The following is a 16,788-nucleotide window of genomic DNA, read 5'->3' as shown; positions in this document are numbered from 1 at the left end:
GACAGACAAAGAGAGCCAAGAAAAGACGGCAGGTCAGCACAGGCCCACACTGCTTGAAGTGTGGCATTCCCTGGGCCCAGACTCTAGAACTGCTACGTGAGGCCCTGGGCCACCCAATCCTGGGCCCCTCCTGGTAGCAGGGACAGTGGGGACTTGTCTGTTTTGTTTGCTGCTAGGCCACCCCTCCCCTCTCCCAGTGCCTAGAATAGCACCTGGCACATAGGAGGGACTCAAAAGTTACTGAAGAAAGGGACAGGAGGAGAAGGGAAAGATGGAGGCAGGGAGAGAGGGGGCAAGGAGAAGAAAGGGGGTCAAGACAAGGTGCCCTTGAGGGCTGAAACTGGGATGCTGCATCCAGGTCCCAGAGTCCAGAAAGCTCAGCAAGTGCAGCCTGCCAGCCGGAGACTCACTCAGAAGCCCCATTGCCACATCAGGCCTGTACCATGCACCTACCCAGCAAAAACATGCTGAATGAATGAGTGAGTGAGTGAGTGACACCTCGCAGTGACATCCCGTACCTGGACTTGCAGGTGCGGGTACCAGATGGTGCAGAGGCTGTAGGCGGCTGCTGTCCCCAAGGCTGTGGTTGTCACTGTGCAGAAAGGACACGCATATAAAAAGTGTGTAGCTCTTAACTGCACCCAATGAGTGAGGAAACAGGCTCAGGACCCCAAGGAATCTCACCCTAGAGCAAACTGCTGGAAAGTGGGGGAGGCAGGAAGCTGCCAGGAGCTCTCCAGACTCCAAATCCAGTGCTCTTTTCCCTGAGGCTGATGGCAAGGGCACAACCCACCCCAGAGTGCCCCTCAAAGAGCCAGGGCCCCAGATGCCTCCAATCTATGACATCTCAGTGGCCCACCCCAACCAGAAGAGGGTCCGGACGGTTGGCCTGCCTGCTGCCGAACAAATGGGGTCGCCAGCAGCCACCTCGAGGTGCACCATTAAGCTGCAGAGGCTGCAGCTCAGGCCGAATGTCACTTTATGAAGCTTTCCCGCTGGCATTAAAGGTTTGCCATGTCCAATCTCACTCATGCCACCGGCACCCTGCTCAGCATGCGTGCTGAATCATTAAAGGGAGAACAATGTTTCTGAGAAGAACCGCTGTGGCCTTCTCCAGGAAAACAGCCTCTCGGAAGCCAGGGCCAGGGGCAAAGCCTCTGACAGAGAGGCCAATGGGACCCAAAGGTCCAGGTCCCCGCCTCTCCTTGCCCAGTGGCCTTTTCTAAGCAGCCTGGGGCTGGCTGTCGGTGTTGAAGCCAACTAGCTCTGTGTCTTCCCGGCTGGCATCTGCTCTGCTGAAAATATAGCTGTTTGTCTAGGGATTGTGTTTTCCTTGGAAAGTTTTTTTGATAAGTTTGCTTTGGGGTTTTGGAAAGAGAAAGACTGGGTTTTTGTTTGGATTCAGGGGATACCCATGCAGGTTTTTTACATGAGTATATTGCATGATGCTGAGGTTTGGCCTTCTAACGATCCCACCACCCAGGTGGTGAACATAGAACCTGATAGGTAGTTTTTCAGCCCTTGCCCCCTTCCCTCCCCTGTCTAACCCCCCAGTGTCTGTGTATACCCACTGTTTAGCTCCCCATCATGGGTGGGCACATGTGTTTGGTTTTCTGTTTCTGCATTAATTAGCTTAGGATAATGGATTCCAAATGCATTCATGTTGCTGCAAAGGCCACAATTTCACTTTTTATGGCTGTGTAGTATTCCATGGTGTATATGTACCCCATATTCTTTATCCAATACACTGCTGATGGGCACTTGGATTGATTCCATGTCTTTGCTATTGTGAATAGTGGTTCAGTAAACATTTGAGTGCAGGTGTCTTTTTGGTAGGACATTTATTTTCTTTTGGGTATATACCCAGTGATGGGATTGCTGGGTCCAGTGATAATTCTGTTTTTTGTTCTTTGAGAAATCTCCAAACTGCTTTCCACAGGGGACGATCTCATTTGCATTCCCACTAACAATGGATAAGCATTTTCTTTTCTCCAAAGCCTCAACAACATCTGTCATTTTTTTACTTTTTAATAATTGCCATTCTGACTGGCTTGAGATGCTGTCTCATTGTGGTTTTGATTTGCACGTCTGTAATGATTAGTGATGTTGAGCATTTTCTCATGTGTTTGTTGGCCAACTTTATGTCTTTTGAGAAGTGTCTGTCCATGTCCTTTGCCCACTTTTCAATGGGATTATTTGGTTTTTTTGCTTGCTGAATTGTTTAAGTTCCTTATAGATTCTGGAAATCAGACCTTTGTCAGACGCAGTTTGCAAATATTTTCTCCCCTTCTGCAGGCTGTCTGTTTACTCTGTTCATGTTTTAATAGTTTCTTTCACTGTGCAGAAGTCCCATTTGTCTATTTTTTGTCACATTTGCTTTTGGGTTCTTCATCACAAATTCTGAAAGACATTCTTTTGAAAACAAACTCTCAGGCATGCCAGTGGCAACTGTGCCCCTGAAGGGGTGGTGGCCCATGCACAGCTTCTGTCTCCCATCAGTCCATGCGCAGCTTCTGTCTCCCATCAGTCCATGCACAGCTTCTGTCTCCCATCAGTCCGTGCACAGCTTCTGTCTCCCATCAGTCTGGTCCTCCAGTAGCGGTGAGAGTCTCCTCAGTTCTTGTCTGTTCCATCAGGCCAGCCCACCATCTGGGCCCCAAACTCTAGTTTGCAGCCCTGGTTGGGATGTCCGTGCTCTGGGCTGAAGACCACAGTGGACCTCTGCACAGACGTGCCTCCCCCACCAGCAGTGTGCCTGCTGCTCTGGAGCCCCTGAGATTCACAGGAAAGCCAGGTGTAAGGTTTGGTAAAAATGAATTCCAGCACCCTCACTCGTGCCTGTGGGGTGACCTGTGCCTTCCCCATGATTTCTGCAAGCCCTGGGGCCTCTGCCATCCTACTCCCATCTGCTCCGGGTCTGGCATCTGCTGAGCTCTCTTGACTCACTGTCTCTCACTCAGCTGTCTCTTCTCTTGTCTCTGCGATGAAGCTTCTACCATTCTCAGCCCCCACTCCCAACACCTCCCTACATACTCTGCCTGCATCAGACCTGACAAAGGTTTCTTCTGGGGGATTTTATAGTCAGAATGGCAGAGTTAGAGGAAGGCAGGTGGGAATATTGGCAGTCCTTTGGCCACCCAGCCACTTGTCAAAGGCGGTGCTTTCTGGAAGGTTCTCCAATTAGAAGCACCCACCAATCAGAAAAGTTAAATCAAGGAAGTTCCTGAAACAAAGAAGGACTCAGTGCTTTAGTTCTGGATGCCCAAGTAGCAGGCACCAGTAGAAGGACCTTCACACCAGCTCCTGAGCCTGCATTCCTGTGTCAGCAAAACACCATCCTAGTGTCAGCATCAAATCCTGTAACCAACTGTGAGAGGCTCTGGGTCGGGCTCTGTGCACACAGGACCCCTGAGACGTCACTCCACCTTTGGATGTGAAATGCCCAGGGTTCAGTCCTCTGCAAACTGGAGAATGCCAGGAAGACCATGGGAGGTAAGATGCTTGCCTCAAAACTCCCTGAGCTGAACGAGGACCCCTAACCCTCCGGTCTGTTCTGGGCCTCTAGGAAACACCCCAGAAAGGTCAGCTCACACAAGGGACCCCCAGGGACATCAGAGTACATGACAGACCAGGTGCTACCTGGAACTGAGGAAGCCAATGAAGGCAGGCAGGTGTCCTTCCATCACCCACGCTTTCCCTCCCCTCACTCAGCGAACTGCCTTGGAGGGTATTTCCATGGACACTCAGTGGGCAGGAGCCTCGGGTGCCTCTGGTGGGGTAGCCACAGCCCTTACGGGCAAGGCCCTGCCGTAGCTGACCCCTCCATCCCCAGGCACCCACCCCGCCTTCTCTAATGAGTCCATGGCCCCCTATCTCCTGCACCTTAAGGGACCTGGAACCTTAACGGGCCCCACACAGCCTCCCCTGTCTCTGCGAACCTGCCACTGAAGACCTCTGCCAGGGCTGCTTCCTCCCACAGGCCAGAGCAATTTACCTGAATCATTTACGGTGGCATAAAGGTGGTGGAACGTTTGCAATCCTGAGCAGCCCCCTTGGGAACCACTGCCACCCTGCAGCATTCCCAGGGAGCCCCCAGCCCTTACCCAGGCTCAGGGGGTGGGGGGAACCATCTCCCTGCAGCCAAATCCCACTTCCCATGGCTCTCCAATGAAGATAATTATAGATTCAAGTGCAGTTGTAAGAAATAATATAGAGAGATCCATGGACCCTTTACGCTGGGCCTCCCGCCGGGCCTGCTCCAGCTCCTGCTCCCGCCCGCCCAGCTGCCGGGAGAGCTGGCCCTCACCCAGAGACTGAGCAGCACTCCCAGCATCCCCCAGCTTGTTCATCATGCAGCACCCCAACTTCGGGCCTAACCCAGTCCTGGCAGAAGGCCTGGGTTTGAGCCCAGGGTCTGCCCTCATGTGCTATATGTACTTGGGTAAGTCATGACCTTCTCTAGATCTGCAGTGCACGTGTGTACAAAAATGAGGGCCCGGCCCGGCACGGTGGCACACGCCTATAATCCCAGCACTTTGGCAGGTGGATCATTTGAGGTCAGGAGTTCAAGACCAGCCTGGCCAATGTGGTGAAACCCTGTCTCTGCTAAAAATGCAAAAATTAGCCAGACATGGTGGTGCACACCTGTAGTCCCCACTACTTGGGACACTGAGGCAGGAGAACAGCTTAAACCATGGAGGCAGAGGTTGTAGTGAGCCCAGATCGTGCCACTGCACTCCAGCCTGGGCAACAGAGCAAGACTCTGTCTCAAAAACAAACACACACACACACACACACACACACACACACACACACACACTGCAGGGCGGCTTTGTCTTCCTCCAGCTGTGGGCCCGGTACGAATGGGGCCTCATAAGCAGGGCATTCCTCCCAGGACCAGGAGGCCTCATCCACCCACCCACCAGCCACAATATCCCAGGGGAGGCTCCCAGGGAATGAGGGGCAGTGCCCTTGGGTGTGTGGGACACTGGGGAGGGGGAGATGAGGGCCCATGGAGCTTCTGTGCTCTGACACCGAGAGAGGATAGACAGACAGACGGAGACAGACAGAGAACCAGAGACAGAAAGGGAGGCACAGGTCAAGACAGGTACAGGGCTGGGCCCGGGGTGCCTCACTGACACTGGGCAAGGCAGGTGGGCCCACAGGTGCACAGTGTACCTGGGCTACAAGGTGGTTCAGATCCAGCTTGTCCTGAGCAAGGCTCTCGTTGAGGGCACTCAGCTTGGACAGGGAGTCCTGCAGGGAGGCCTCCTCTGCCCTCAGCTTGGTCATGGAGAGCTCGAGCTCCACGCGGCCAGCCTCAGCCTGCAGAGTCAGGCCCTCAGAGATGACGAAAGGCAGAAAGGTCGGGAAGAGGTGAGGAGAGACAAGAAGAGACCCAGAGAGACGGACCCTCGGAGACAGGGGAGGTGAGACAAGGAGGGGACATAGCGTGAGATGGAAAAAAAAAATCACCGCAGAAAGCCTGCTGCTGATGGAGCCATTTAAAAGCCACGCACCACAGAGCTGTGCAAAAATAGCTCAAGCTGCAGGGCAGGACCAGAGTTCAGAGGATCCCCCGAGTAGGGTCTAGGGATAGCACTGCTCAGAGCCCAGGCTGCAGCGGACAAGGCCAGCCCCCCGCCAAGGACTCTCTGGGCTGTGGCCCCAACTCTCAGACCCCAGGAGCTGAGTCTCAGGCACTAGATGACCCTGAGCTATAGGCACTGCCCCCAGGAGCATCCAGAAGAGCAGGGATACAACCATAAAGAGAGGTCAATCCACTTATGGCTGGGACCAGAGGTCCAGAGGTCTGTGGCCTGTGACAAAGATCAGCCTGTATCCAGAAGGAAGGGGTCAGTCTGTGACCAGGCCCAGAGGTCTGCCTGACACTGGGACCAGACAATGACAGAGTGAGAAGTCTTGGGGCTGGGGGTCAGAGGTAGGTTTGTGGTTGTGCAGCAAACAGGGACCCACCTTGGTCAGAGCCTCGGCCGCCTCGGCCTTCTCGGCCTGCAGCATGTCCCGCTGCAGCATGGCGCGGCTCAGCGCCTCCCTCACCTCCACCAGCTCCTTGGCCAGGACTGAGCGCTTCCCTTCCAGCTGCTCTAGTTGTCTATGGCTGCGGGACAGAGGACGGGTGGGTGGCCCATGTCACTTTCCTGCCCTGAACCTCCTGTAGCCAGCGAGATGCTGGGCTGGGGACCAGGCCTGAGGCAGGAGTTTGGAGAGAAAGAGCCTGGCCCACAGGGCAACCAAGCCCACTACACTTAGCTGCATGACCCTGGGCCTCTGTTTTCACATCTGCAAAACGAGGTAACACTTGCCTCGTGACATTGTTTTTTTGAGACAGAGTCTCGCTCTGTCACCCAGGCTGGAGTACAGTGGTGCGATCTCGGCTCACTATAACCTCTGCCTCCCAGGTTCAAGCAATTCTCCTACCTCAGCCTCCTGAGTAGCTGGGATTACAGGTGCCCGCCACCATGCCTGGCTAAATTTGTAGTTTTAGTAGAGATGGGGTTTCCCCATATTGGTCGGGCTGGTCTCGAACTCCTGACCTCAGGCGATTCCCCTGCCTCAGTCTCCCAAATTGCTGGGATTACTGGCATGAGCGACCACACCCGGCCTGTTTTAAGGGTACAGACTTCACATGTGCTTAAAATGGTGCCTGACACATGTCCCCAAGGGCCTTCAGAAACAAGAATCACATGCACCACCACAGTCTACTAAACATCATCATCGATCACGTCCCAGAGAGGTAAGCAGCGCAGTGGGGAAGAGGTTAACTCTGAAGGCAGAATGCCCGGGTTCAAATCCTGGCTCTTCTGCTAATTAGCTGTGTGACTTGGGGCAAGGAACATGGCTTCTCTGTGCCTCAGTTTACCATCCACAAAATGGAGATAACAGCTTCGACGACACAGAGTTATCATAGAGTTGAATGAGAACTGAATTGCTTAAAACAGTATCTGGTACTTAGTGAAATTAGTAAGGATATTATTATGATCATAACTAAATTTTTAAAATACTATTGTTAATATTACTACTGTTATTTTAATTATTGTTGTTATTATCATCCAAGTTCTACCTTTTAACTAGTTCTCTGACCCCAGGTAAGTGACGACACCTCCCTGAGCCTCAATTTCCTGAAATGGGACTGGTTAGAAAACCCAGCATCAGAGGGGTCCAGATGGTAGGAGGCCCAGGACCCAGTGGGTGCTCCCTAACCCCCCAGGGGCACTGTCAGGGGATCTGAGGCACATTTGAAGGGCCCTGACAGGGAGGCGAGATGCTGCTCACCTGCGCTCAAGCTCCCGGCGCACCCGTCCTCCTGCTCTTCCTCCAGCCGGTCCCACTGGCGTCTCAGCTCCTCCTGGGCAGCCTGCAGCTTCTCCCGCCGCAGCTCCTCGGCCTGCTTCTGGGCCACCTGCAGGCTGTGGGCCAGGTTGCTCTTCTCCCTTCAGGACAAGGGGAGGGGGAGTAGAGGGAATGCTGGGGCTGCGCTCCAGGGAAGGTGGCTGGCTGCTCCTCTAGCCATGAGCTACATCCTCCCATCTTCCAAGGCACCTGCCTCCAGGAAGCCTTCCCTGACCACCCTGCCCATGGCTGACTCATTTCACTGACACCCTCCAGCAGAAGAACCTGGCTTTCCTTCTCCCCAGCCTGTCCACTTGGAGTGGATGGAGGTGCTGGCATGATCTCCAAGCACTCTACCAGGTAGGCAAGGCTGGGCTCCTGGGACACGCAGGCAATTGTGCCACCAGCTCTGCTAGGCCATGTGACCAGGAAATGCCCCCATAACACCTCATGCCCCTCAATTCAGGGAAGCCTGATAAAGCTGAGTCTGCAGATCCCACAGCTTCCTGCTACATAGGCACATGGTGGCCACAGCAGGGGCGGGAGGAGAAGGCAAAAACTGGGACCCCAAAGACTTGCTGTGAGCTGCTTCTTTCCTCACTGGCAGTAGGTGCAAAAAAACTTCACGATGTGATTTTTTTTTTTTCCTGAGACGGAGTCTCACTCTGTCACCCAGGCTGGAGTGCAGTAGCGTGATCTCCCCTCATTGCAAGCTCCGCCTCCCAGGTTCACGCCATTCTCCTGCCTCAGCCTCCTGAGTAGCTGGGACTACAGGCACCTGCCACCACACCCAGCTAATTTTTTGTATTTTTAGTAGAGACGGGGTTTCACCGTGTTAGCCAGGATGGTCTCGATCTGACCTTGTGATCTGCCCGCCTCCCAAAGTGCTGGGATTACAGGTGCAAGGCACCACGTCCAGCAATTTTTTTTTTAAGACAGAGTCTCACTCAGTTGCCCAGGCTGGAGTGCAGTGACACGATCTCAGCTTGCTGCAACGTCCACCTCCAGACTTCAAGCGATTCTCCTGCCTCAGCCTCCCAAGTAGCTGGGATTATAGGTGCCTATCACCACGCCCAGGTAATTTTTGTATTTTTACTTAGAAGCAGGGTTTCACCATGTTGACCAGGCTGGTCTCAAAGTCCTGACCTGAGGTGATCTGCCCGCCTCAGCCTCTCAAAGTGCAGGGAAGACAGGCATGAGTCACCACACCCGGCCCTAATTTTTTTATTTTTTACTTTTATTTTTATTTATATATTTTTTTGACACAGACTTTCACTCTTGTTGCCCGGGCTGGAGTGCAATGGCGTAATCTCGGTTCACCACAAACTCTGCCTCCGGGTTCAAGCGATTCTCCTGCCTCAGCCTCCCAAGTAGCTGGGATTACAGGCATGTGCCACCACTGACGACTAATTTTGTATTTTTAGTAGACACAGGGTTTCTCCATGTTGGTCAGGCTGGTCTCAAACTCCTGATTTCAGGTGGTCTTCCCGCCTTGGCCTCCCAAAGTGCTGAGATTACAGGCGTGAGCCATTATGCCTGGCCAATTTTTTTTATTTTTAATAGAGATGGGGTTTCACCATGTTGGCCAGGCTGGTCTCTAACTCTTGAGCTCCAGTGATCCATTCGCCTTGGCCTCCCAAAATGCTGGGATTACAGGCGTGAGCCACCGTGCCCAGTCGACAATGTGCTGTTAAGTAAAACACACCCAGCCTGAATTTTCCCTTTTTAAAACTTTTAATTAAAATTTAATACAGCCAGGGACAGTGGCTTATGCCTGTAATCCCAGCAATTTGGGAGGCTGAGGTGGGAGGAGTGTTTGAAACTAGGAGTTCAAGACCAGCATGGGCAACACAGTGAGACCCCCATCTCTACATTTCGCAGAATGTGAAATGGGATGCTTGCTGTGAACACAACTACTTAAAAAGACCTTCTCCTTTCCAGGCATGGAAAGCCTCAGTTTACTCTCACATGGACCTGAATTCCAATTCCCACCCTGCCACCCCCAGCCACACAGGCTGTACGAGTCTGAGCGAGTCTCTCAAGCTTACAACAGAGTTCCGAATTGCATGAGTTTGACAGGAAGACTAAATGACAGAGTACATAAAAAACACTCGGCCAAGAGCCCGGCACACAGTAGGTGTGGAGGAAACATTTGCTATCTCACTGCCAGGAGACACAATGGGAAGGAAAACCAGTGCCCTAAATGAGTTAGGATGGGCAGATGAGGCTGTGAGAAGGCGCTGTCTTTTTATTTCTATTTTTCAAACTTTTCATTAGATGGTTACATTTATGAAGACAAAAACCAAACAACAAAATATCAAAAACAACCTGGCAGCTAAATGGATAATTTATTGTCTTAAAAATCTTCAAGGTGCCAAGAACGGTGGCTCATGCCTGTAATCCAGCACTTTGGGAGGCCGAGGTGGGAGAATCACCTGAGGTCAGGAGTTCAACACCAGCCTAGCCAACATGATGGAATCCCATCTCTACTAAAAATACAAAAATTGGCCGGGCGCGGTGGCTCAAGCCTGTAATCCCAGCACTTTGGGAGGCCGAGACGGGCGGATCACGAGGTCAGGAGATCGAGACCATCCTGGCTAACACGGTGAAACCCCGTCTCTACTAAAAAATACAAAAAACTAGCCAGGCGAGGTGGCGGGCGCCTGTAGTCCCAGCTACTCGGGAGGCTGAGGCAGGAGAATGGCGTAAACCCGGCAGGCGGAGCTTGCAGTGAGCCGAGATCGCGCCACTGCACTCCAGCCTGGGTGACAGAGCCAGACTCCGTCTCAAAAAAAAAAAAAAAAAAAAAAAAAAAAAAAATTAGCCAGGCATGGTGGCGGGCACCTGTAGTCTACCAGGGAGGCTGAGGCAAGAGAATCGCTTGAACCCAGGAGGTGGAGGTTGCAGTGAGCCAATATCATGCCATGGGCAACAAGAGTTGGGGGGGAAAAAAAAGAAGTGGATAATTCCTTGTCTTAAACATCTTCGGCTGGGCGCGGTGGCTCATGCCTGTAATCACAGCACTTTGGAAGGCAGAGGTGGGCGGATCACGAGGTGAGGAGATCGAGACCAACCCGGCTGACACGGTGAAACCCCATCTTTATTAAAAATACAAAAAAAAGTAGCAGGGTGTTCCAGTGGGCACCTGTAGTCCCAGCTACTCAGGGGGCTGAGTCAGGAGAATGGGGCGAACCCGGGAGGTGGAGCTTGCAGTGAGCCGAGATCGCGCCACTGCATGGCAGCCTGGCAACAGAGCAAGACTCCATCTCAAAAAAAAAAAAACTTCAAGGTGCCTGGTGTGATGGCTCACCTATAATCCCAGTACTTTGGGAGGCTGAGATGGGTGGATCATTTGAGCTCAGGAATTAGAGATCAGCCTGGGCAACATGGTGAAACCCCATCTCTACAAGAAACAGAAAAATTAGCCAGGTGTGGTGGTGTGTACCTGTAGTCCAAGCTACTCGGGAGGCTGAGTTGGGATGATCACTTAAGCCTTGGAGGTGGAGGTTGCAGTGAACTGAGATCACACCACTGTACTCCAGCCTGGGTGACAGAACAAGATTCTGTCTCAAATTAAAAAAAAAAAAAAAAATCTTCAAGGCTAGGCATGGTGGCTTATGCCTGTAATCTCAGCATTTTGGGAGGCCGAGGCAGGGGAATTGCTTGAGGCCAGGAGTTTGAGACCATCCTGAGCAACACAGCAAGACCCCATCTCTAAAAAAAAAAAAAAAAAAGAGCTGGGCGCGGTGGCTCAAGCCTGTAATCCCAGCGATTTGGGAGGCCGAGACGGGCGGATCACGAGGTCAGGAGATTGAGACCATCCTGGCTAACACGGTGAAACCCCGTCTCTACTAAAAAATACAAAAAACTAGCCGGGGGGAGGTGGCGGGCGCCTGTAGTCCCAGCTACTTGGGAGGCTGAGGCAGGAGAATGGCGTAAACCCGGGAGGCGGAGCTTGCAGTGAGTTGAGATCCGGCCACTGCACTCCAGCCTGGGCGACAGAGCGAGACTCCGTCTCAAAATAAATAAATAAATAAATAAATACAGTCCAGAATAGTGCTGTCAATAGAACTCTCTGAGATGACAGACTGTTCTGTGGCCATGTATGGTTGATGAGTGCTTGAAATGTGAAACCTGCAGGCTGTGGGCCAGGTTGCTCTTCTCCCTTCAGGGCAAGAGGAAGGGGGAACAGAGGGGATGCTGGGTCTGCTCTCTCCAGGGAAGGTGGCTGGCTGCTCCCCTAGCCATGAGCTACATCCTTCCGTCTTCCAAGGCACCTGCCTCCAGGAAGCCTTCCCTGACCATGCCCATGGCTGACTCATTTCACTCACACCCTCTAGCAGAAGAACCTGGTTTTCCTTCTCCCCAGCGTGCCCACTTGGAGTGGATGGAGGTGCTGGCATTATCTCCAAGCACCCTGCCAGGTAGAAGAGGCCAGGCTAGGCTGCTGGGACACACGGGCAATTGTGCCACCAGCTCTGCTAGGCCATGTGACCAGGAAATGCCCCCTATAAACACCCCACGCCCCTCCATTCTGGGAAGCCCAATAGAGCTGAGTCTGCACATCCCACAGCTTCCTGCTACATAGGCACATGGTGGCCACAGCATGGGCGGGAGGAAAAGGCAGCAACAGGAACCCCAAAGACTTGCTGTGAGCTGCTTCTTTCCTCACTTGCAGTAGGTGCAAAAAAACTTCACGATGTGATTTTTTTTTTTTTTTTTTTTTTTTTAAGACAGAGTCTCGCTCTGTCACCCAGGCTGGAGTGCAGTGGCACGATCTCGGCTTACTGCAAGCTCCGACTCCCAGGTTCACACCATTCTCCTGCCTCAGCCTCCTGAGTAGCTGGGACTATAGACGCCTGTCACCACGCCTGGCTAATTTTTTGTATTATTAGTAGAGACGGGGTTTCACCGTGTCAGCAGCATGATCTTGATCTCCTGACCTCGTGATCTGCCCGCCTCGGCCTCCCAAAGTGCTGGGATTACAAGTGTGAGCCACAGCATCCAGAAATTTTTCTTTTTAAGACAGAGTCTCACTCTGTCGCCCAGGCTGGAGTGCAGTGACACAATCTCAGCTTGCTGCAACCTCCACCTCCAGACTTCAAGCGATTCTCCTGCCTCAGCCTCCAAAGTAGCTGGGATTATAGGCACCTATCACCACACCCAACTAATTTTTGCATTTTTAGTTAGAAGCAGGGTTTTACCATGTTGGCCAGGCTGGTTTCAAACTTCTGACCTCAAGTGATCTGCCTGCCTCAGCCTCCCAAATTGCTGGGAATAAAGGCGTGAGCCACTACACCTAGCCCTAATTTTTTTTATTTTTTCCTTTTATTTTTATTTATTTATTTATTTATTTTTGAAACAGACTCTCACTCTTGTTGCCCTGGCTGGAGTGTAACAGCGTGATCTCAGTTCACCACAAACTTGCCTCCCAGGTTCAAGCGATTCTCCTGCCTCAGCCTCCCAAGTAGCTGGGATTACAGGTATGCACCACCACGGACGGCTAATTTTGCATTTTTAGTAGACACAGGGTTTCTCCATGTTGGTCAGGCTGGTCTCGAACTCCCAACCTCAGTTGGTCCTCCCGCCTCACCCTCCCAAAGTTCTGGGATTACAGGCGTGAGCCACTATGCCCGGCCAATTTTTTTATTTTTAGTAGAGATGGGGTTTTGCCATGTTGGCCAGGCTGGTCTCAAACTCCTGACCTCAAGTGACCCACCTGCCTTGGCCTCCCAAAGTGTTGGGTTTACAGGCGTGAATCACCATGCCCAGGTGACAATGTGCTGTTAAGTAAAAATAGCAGAATGCAAAACGGGATGTATGCTGTGAACACAACTACTTAAAAAGACCTTCTCCTTTCCAGACATGGAAAGCCTCGGTTTACCCTCACGTGGACCTGACTTCCAATTCCCACCCTGCCACCCCCAGCCACACAGGCTGTATGAGTCTGAGCGAGTCTCTCAAGCTTACAACAACAGAGTTCCGAATTGCATGAGTTTGACAGGAAGACTAAATGACAGAGTACATAAAAAACACTCGGCCAAGAGCCTGGCACACAGTAGGTGTGGAGGAAACATTTGCTATCTCACTGCCAGGAGACACGATGGGAAGGAAAACCAGTGCCCTAAATGAGTTAGGATGGGCAGATGAGGCTGTGAGAAGGCGCTGTCTTTTTATTTCTATTTTTCAAACTTTTCATAAGATCGTTACATTTATGAAGACAAAAACCAAACAACAAAATATCAAAAACAACCTGGCAGCTAAGTGGATAATTTATTGTCTTAAAAATCTTCAAGGTGCCAAGAACGGTGGCTCATGCCTGTAATCCAGCACTTTGGGATACCAAGGTGGGTGAATCACCTGAGGTCAGGAGTTCGACACCAGCCTAGCCAACATGGTGAAACCCCATCTCTACTAAAAATATAAAAATTAGCCAGGCATGGTGGCAGGCACCTGTAATCCCAGCTACCAGGGAGGCTGAGGCAAGAGAATCACTTGAACCCGGGAGGTGGAGGTTGCAGTGAGCCAAGATCATGCGATGGGCAATAAGAGTGGGGGGAAAAGAAAAAGTAGTGGATAATTTCTTGTCTTAAAAATCTTCAAGGTGCCTGGCGTGATGGCTCACACCTATAATCCCAGTATTTTGGGAGGCCGATATGCGTGGATCATTTGAGCTCAAGAGTTAGAGATCAGCCTGGACAACATGTCAAAACCCCATCTCTACAAAAAACAGAAAAATTAGCCAGGCATGGTGGTGTGTGCCTGTAGTCTCAGCTACTCAGGAGGCTGAGATGGGAGGATCACTTAAGCCTAGGAGGTGGAGGTTGCAGTGAAGTGAGATTGCACCACTGCACTCCAGCCTGGGTGACAGAACAGGACCCTGTCTCAAATTAAAAGAAAAAAAAAATCTTCAAGGCTAGACATGGTGGCTTTTGCCTGTAATATCAGCATTTGGGGAGGCTGAGGCAGCGTAATTGCTTGAGGCCAGAAGTTTGAGACCATCCTGAGCAACACAGCAAGACCCCACCTCTGAAATAAAAAAAATAAAAAATTAAAATAAAATAAAATTTTAAAACTCCAAGAAATACAGTCCAGAATAGTGCTGTCAATAGAACTCTCCGAGATGACAGAATGTTCTATGGCCACGTATGGTTGATGAATGCTTGAAATGTGGCTAGGGCAACTAAAAAACTGAATTTTCTTCTTCTTTTTTCTTTTTCTTTTTTTTTTTTTTTCAGATGGAGTCTCAATCTGTCACCCAGGCTGGAGTACAGTGGTGTGATCTCAGCTCACTGCAAGCTTTGCCTCCCAGGTTCACACCATTGTCCCACCTCAGCCTTCCAGTAGCTGGGACTACAGGTGCCCGCCACCATGCCCAGCTAATTTTGTTTTTGTATTTTTGGTAGAGACGGGGTTTCACCATGTTAGCCAGGATGGTCTCGATCTCCTGACCTCGTGATCCGCCCACCTCGGCCTCCCCAAGTGCTGGGATTACAGGTGTGAGCCACCGCAACCAGCCTTTTTTTTTTTTTTGAGACGGAGTCTTCCTCATCTCCCAACCTGGAGTGCGGTGACACGATCCTGGCTCATTGCAACTTCCGCCTCTAGGGTTCAACTGATTCTCCCACCTCAGCCTCCCAAGTAGCTGGGATTACAGGAGCATGCCACCATGCCTGGTTAATTTTTGTATTTTTAGTAGAAACAGGTTTCACCATGTTGGTCAGTCAGCTGGGTGTGAGCCACCACACCCGGTCTGAATTTTCACTTTTTAAAATTTTAAATTAAATTTTAAAAGAGCCAGACACAGTGGCTTATGCCTGTAATCCCAGCAATTTGGGAGGCTGAGGAGGAAGGAGTGTTTGAAGCCAAGAGTTCAAGACCAGCATGGGAACATAGTGAGACCCCCATCTCTACAAAAAATTTAGAAATGTTGGGGGCTTGTCTAGCATCCTCAGGGCTGAGATCAGAGTTGCCCAGGACCCGGGGAGGTGAGGGCTCAGAGGGTGATGAGGGCACAGAGGAAGGGAGTGGAAACCTAACTCTCAGGCATGGGTCCCATATCCTTCCCCAGGCCAGGCCCAGGCCCTGGCCCCCAACTAGGGACAGTTGGGAGGTAGAGGTGGGAGGATCACTTGAGTCTGGGAGTTCCAGGCAACAGTGAGCTGTGATGGAGCCACTGTGCCCCAGCCTGGGAAGCAGAGCACCAGCGTGACTCAAAACAAAGCAAAACAAAACAAAACTGAATAATAAAAACTAAATGTTGGCCAGGCGCGGTGGCTCATGCCTGTAATCCCAGCACTTTGGGAGACAGAGGCGGGTGGATCACGAGGTCAGGAGTTCAAGATCAGCCTGGCCAAGATGGTGAAACCCCATCTCTACTAAATATACAAAAAAAAAAATAGCTGGGCGTGGTGATGGGCACCTGTAATCCCAGCTCCTCGGGAGGCTGAGGTGAGAACTGCTTAAACAAGGGAGGCAGAGAATGCAATGAGTCGGTATCATGCCACTGCACTCCAGCCTGGGCGACAGAGTGAAACTCCGTCTCAAAAAAAAAAAAAAAAAAAATTAGCAGGGCGTGCTGGCGGGAGCCTGTAGTCCCAGCTACTCGGGAGGCTAAGGCAGGGTAATAGGTGAACCCGGGAGGCGGAGCTTACAGTGAGCCAAGATCGCACCACTGCACTCCAGTCTGGGCGACAGAATGAGACTCCATCTCATAAGTAAATAATAAAATAATAAATAAAATGTTAATAGGCACATGCAGCTCAGGGCGACCATATTAGTGCAGACCACATGCATAAGGCTCAACTGCTCTTATGCCCAGACGCTGATTTATTCTTCAGCACCCCCCAGCTCAGACCTCCCGGGCACCTGCTCAGGAGCTCGTTGGCACTCCGCAGCCGCTGCACCTCGCGCTGGGCGTCCTCATGGGCCTGCAGGGCGCAGTTGGTCTTTTCCCGCAGGCGCTGCAGTTGTTCCTCTAGGGCCCGCCGCTCACTCTCGCTGTCGCTAAGCTGCTTCCGCAGGGTGCCCAGACCTGGCTTGCCTCATAGCGCCCACCCATGTTCCGGGGCGTGGGCATCACAGAGTCTACGGGGGTCCTGGGAAGCCTCTTCTGGTTCCAGGGATACACACTAGCCTACGCTAGGTGGGGTCCAGGGTCTGGACCTGGCCTGGGACAGGATAGGAGCCTAGGCCTGAGATCCAGGCTTCCACTCCCCTACTATGTGCCCTCACCACCCTTTGAGCCCTCACCTCCGTGGGGTCCCGGACAATTCCTGTCAAACTCCCCCGGATGCGAGACAAACCCCCAGGCACCTTCGTCTCCTGGGTTCTGACCCCACCCCCAGGGCTCCCAGGCTCCTCCCCTTTGCATCCTGGTTCCACTCTCAGACCCCTCCCTACCCTGGCTCTGCCCCTAGTTCCCGAGCTCCTCTC

General features: G+C 51.9%; 1 pseudogene; it reads right to left on the bottom strand.

Moving 5' to 3' along the window:
- Nucleotides 1-1,554: 1,554 nt before the first annotated feature.
- LOC105470751 (rootletin-like) lies at nucleotides 1,555-16,414 on the bottom strand (annotated as a pseudogene).
- Between the last annotated feature and the right edge of the window lie 374 nt (nucleotides 16,415-16,788).

Source organism: Macaca nemestrina, chromosome 1 (assembly GCF_043159975.1).
Source record: "Macaca nemestrina isolate mMacNem1 chromosome 1, mMacNem.hap1, whole genome shotgun sequence".
Classification (NCBI taxonomy): domain Eukaryota; kingdom Metazoa; phylum Chordata; class Mammalia; order Primates; family Cercopithecidae; genus Macaca; species Macaca nemestrina.
The sequence above is the reverse complement of the archived record's forward strand: the minus strand, read 5'-3'. Positions and strand labels throughout refer to the sequence as shown.